The following is a 5,134-nucleotide window of genomic DNA, read 5'->3' as shown; positions in this document are numbered from 1 at the left end:
ACCGCCCAGTGGGTGAAGAGAAGCAGATAGCAGGAGCACCCAGCCCTGGTGATTGGGAACTAGTTATCATCAAAGTTTAGACATAATTTAAAGTTGCTAAAAATTGAACTTTGTATGGAATTCTGGAGCCATTCAATGCTTTCAGAACACAAACATGTGCCAAGGCAGGAATTCGGTGTGACCTTCAAATGTGTGTTTCTGATGGGAGCTCTAACTTTAAAATTCACCTTTAACCAGCTGACCTAACTGGGCCAGGAGCCAAATATGAAGGTGTTTCACAACAAGAGCCATCAGACACCAAGAGCCATAACCAATGGTTTAAAGGTGTATTAGGCAGCAATATTGAGACAAATAGATAAAACTAAAGTTGCAACAATTCAGTTGTCCTAATCAGATATAGCCATCTATATTTCCATGCCTCTGTGGGGGCCATGCAGGACCGTGACGGTCCCCGGAGGGACCGTATTCTGACATTGGCTCGAATGAAGTCCCTCCACCGATGATGTAGTTAATTCGGGGCTGACTTGGAATCAGTTGCAATGGTTTATCTGCCACGAGAGGAGCAGTGATTGGACATTGAAGCTGTAAATTGTACAGACTGTAAAAATATGGGCGAAGCTTCCGGGACTGAAAAGTGAAGCCATTGATGACAAGCCTTGAAGTACATATATCATTTCCGCATGGGGCCACTCCACTGGCTCAAAAATAAGTCTTTTTTATAGAAGTCTATGGGAAAATGAGCCTACTTCTCTCTTGATTTATTACTCAGTAAACATTTTCGTAAATAGTTTATGGTCTCAATGCGCTATTTCAATTCTTCAATACATCATGATGTTCATTTAGTAAATTATGGTATTTATTTTAATGGCAATAAAGCAAGGGATACTTTGGGACCTGTCAATCTGAACAGAGGCTTAGCTATGCTAACCATGCAAACACGGTGGACATTATAATAGTCCTCAACTTGTTTTGGCTGTTGTAAGTGTTTTCATCTCAAACAAGTTTTGGTCACCTAAAAATGTCTTGGTCAGCTTTCTGCTAACCAAGATAGGTAGCTGCTGTTAGCGTTAGGTGGTAACTTAAGGAAGTTGCCAATTTTCTGTTCTGCCAGACATCCAGATAATGTCTCCCGTAAACAAAGGTCCGCGTTTGACCGGATGACTTGCTACACACAGGGTTAAAAACATCAACTTGCCCTCTTTAGCGTTTAGCTTAGAGCAGAGCCATGAAACAATAGTAACACTGGTTGGCCACATCATACTCCACAGCTCCACCCTCCCGTCAAAAATGGCCCGTACAGTTGCAAAAGCCAATAGAGGCTTCAAAACGCAGTCCACAAACCAAATGGGTTAATCACAGAGCTAGGTCCACTATTATATAGTCTTGGGGTTTACTGGCCTGAAAAAGCTGTTCTTATTATATTTGATGCTATGAGAGTGTTTTTCTACAGAGCATACTTTGTAATATGATGATCATGTCATGATTTAATGCTGAGCCATTTTGTAAAACCTGGAGAGGGCTGCACAATTAATCAAATTTTAATCACGATCACGATTTTGACTTTCCACAATCACATTTACGTGATTGAGCAATTTTTTTAAAGCGTCATTTCATAGAAGCTCGCTTTTTTATTTTTTTGCATGTAGCATCTACCGCTCCCAAACTCACTGTCTGATCATGTACCAGTCAGAATTGTCCCTGGATCGTGCAGCTTAGTTTCTAGATGTAGACAGATACAGAGGACAGAGTAACGGGAGGAAAAATTCCACAGTAGCAGTCAGTTATCGTCGGTCTCAAGGTTTACCAGTTTACCAGTAAATGCAAAATAGTGTCCCGTCTGTTGTTTTTCAGACAACAGCAGTGACCAGTGCTAGTTGGTGCTAGTTAGTGTCTGGTAGCAAACAAGCTTAGGTATAATTTTTCTTTAGGTCGCACCGGTGCTAATGTCCTTGCATCCGCTGCAATGTTGTTTATATCGTTATAGGTTAATTTTGCGTTACATGACCATTTCTCTGTAAAGCTGTGCCTGTGTTGGATCTCTCTCTACTCTCTCTTCCTCTTACCCTCCGTGCAGCCTACAGTTTTAATTAGTTAAGAGGAGAGGCCAACCCTGTATTTGTACCAGTGTTACCGTGGTAACTCTGCTATCGCGGACGCCACGGTGAAGAACACAGAAGAAGTTATTGAATGCAGCTAACTCAGTTTGTTGAGTAACAGCGTGTGAGACGGAGGCTGCGTGGACCTGGGCCAGAGATGGGACCCTGGCCAGAATAATAGTTCTAAAAATGCAGCGCAGTGACAATACAGGCATTATACACACAACGTGCATTTGACCAATGCTGAACCCATTCAGAGTCAGCCGTCCCCGCTGTGAGTAGGCTACGTCCATCGCACTCCCTCTCTCTCCTAGCTCTTTTAATCAGTTATGTTGAAAACAGTGAAGAAGCTTTCTCAGAGATACATAAAAAATATATATCCTATGCTATTATTTCAGATAGCTAATTTTCATTTACTGTTGCAGTTGTATGTCTATATAACATACAATTTCAACATAAGAAGATGTAATAATATAGATGTGAAAGCAGTTATAAATAGCCTAGTGACAATAAAATTTGTTTGGTTAAAATCACAAATAATCGTGATCACATATTGACAAATAATTGATCATCATTTGGCCATAATCGTGCAGCCTTACCTGAGAGGCTACAGGTTTTATGCTTTGAGAGAGGAAGTGGCAAGACGGGCGAAGAAGACTGTTTCTAGTTATTGATTAAACCAACCTATTTTGTCCATGAAAGCTGTTATTTAAGATGAACTGCATGACAATAGAAGATATAGAGTGAAAGGATAGTCATAGGCATGAATAATCATGAATTTGGCTTTTTCATGAATGTACCTCTGTTTTATGAATCTCAGTCATTGTGGAGCCGAGTGCCGAGCATGAGCCCAATTTCTACTCCCACAGTTTGGCTAACTGGAAATGAGGTTGTGCTGGGTAAAGGTTAGATTTGTTGGGTCCACATCCCACGGGAGTCCCGCGGTACGTAGTCAATCTCAATAAAGGGACAAATAGAGCATTGAAATCAACAGGAACGGGACAGAGTTGGAAGATTTGCGAGGCATTTCAGTTAATTAATATTGCTTGTGCAAGACAGTGGTTCTCCCACCTTTTGGATCCAGCGCCCCCTATCCATTATCCAGGTCACTTAGTGATGCTTTCAGCGCCCCCGTCATCTTCTGAACGCCATTGGGGGGCGGGATACCCTCGTTGAGAGAGACTGATTACCAAGCTACCTAACATTATCAATCTGCCTCTATACCAAAACTCTCCAGAAATCTCTTCACCCCTCTCCCAAAGGAACTTAGCAAATATTAGCTATACATATTAGCTAGTTTGTGTATATACTGTATGTTTCAGTCTATCGGTCTTGGTCTCGGTTTAAGGGTCTTTGACTACCACACTGCCTACTTCCATCACTTTTGGTAAGTGCAATAACATGTAAGTGTATATACAGTGGTGTGAAAAAGTGTTTGCCCCTCCTCCTCATTTCCTGTTCCTTTGATGTTTGTCACACTAAAGTGTTTCGAACATCAAACCAATTTAAACATAGCAAGGACAACACAAGTAAACCAAATGCAATTTGTAAATGAAGGTGTTATTATTAAAGGTGAAAAAAAAAATCCAAACCATCATGGCCCTGTGTGAAAAGTGATGCAAAGGAAAGGAATGATGAAGGGGGCAACCCTTTTTCACACCACTGTACAAGTGAAGCGGAGCTTGTAAACAAAGTTTATGGGCCTGTGAATAACGTGAGTCATCCCCCTTGGGTTTGCATCAGTTGGTACATGCAAAGTGCAGGCATGACAAAAAGCATATTTTCCACATAACCATACTGGCACAGAAATAGCACTTCCAGTGCATTGGGGTGGAGGAGTTTAGAGGCATTTTCTTTCGAATCTTACACAAAACTCCCCATACCATGGCAAACATCTATTCTAAAGTCAAATCTTTTCTTTGTATGTGGCTTAAACTTACCCTTTAACTTGACCTTCCAAGCATGAGGAACTGCTGCTGGTCAAATGTGCATTACCCACAATCCTTATGAATTTATTTCTCAAGTTGAGATGCTGCTGCAGGCATTTTTAGGGGAGGACAGAGTCCTCAGGCATTTTAGGGATTTTTTTTAGGCATTTTGGTGCTAGGAAGAAATGCATTAGTGTGATATAATCAATAACAAGTTGATATTCTGTTATTGCCAGCACTAATGCTGCTACGCAGGATGGATGCTTGATAACCCCAGAGGTCTTGACTGAGATGCAGTCTGTGTGTTGGATTAATCCTGATCTTTTTTTGTTTCATATACGAATAGACGGATGGAGCCGGTTGTTAATACCACAAACGTCGCTGCTACAGTCCAAACTGTAACAGTTAACATTAATGGAATTTATTAATTTAACATGCGTTGGACATACTTCTTTTTAATATCATAGATTAATGAACGTGGGATAACAACAGACTGTTTGTGACCCTGGGATTACGTTATTGATAATACAGTCAAAAAAATCACTCTAACAGAGACAGCTACAATTAACGTTAGCTGTCTCTTACCTGGAGACTATCAGGTAGCTAACAAAAAATATAGGGAAACGATACTCCTCGGCCGTTCCTTTGGGTTGTTTGTCCGTCAAATGTAATGTACGGACAATCCGACCAATTACGGCTCAGTTTCGGATATTGGGGGACTGTTTGGGTGAGTTAGTAACTCCTTCAGCGCTGCAAAGCTTCCGGGAAGGCTGCTCTCTGTATCCTCGGCTATAGCTCCTCGGAGATCCCTCCTCGATGCTCGCTCCTTGGGGCAGAAATAAGTGCTTTGAGACAGCCTTCACTGAGAGGGGACAGAACAACTTGCGAGGAACAAGGAGTCGAGGAGCTATCAAGATTTGGTCTAACTTCCACATTAACTGAAAACACCTGTGTGGGTGTTCAGGGCTTTAATTAATTAATTAATATCCCCAATGATTTAGGGTAGTGCAGAATACATTTCTGTCAATTAAACACTGAATAAAAGACATGATCGACACCGTCGCTCCGTATCACGCACCTCTGCATGAGACAGGGCTCAGCCCCCCCCCC

This window comes from Etheostoma spectabile, chromosome 14 (genome assembly GCF_008692095.1).
Source record: "Etheostoma spectabile isolate EspeVRDwgs_2016 chromosome 14, UIUC_Espe_1.0, whole genome shotgun sequence".
NCBI classification, from domain to species: Eukaryota; Metazoa; Chordata; class Actinopteri; order Perciformes; family Percidae; genus Etheostoma; species Etheostoma spectabile.
This window is presented reverse-complemented; position numbering follows the sequence as displayed.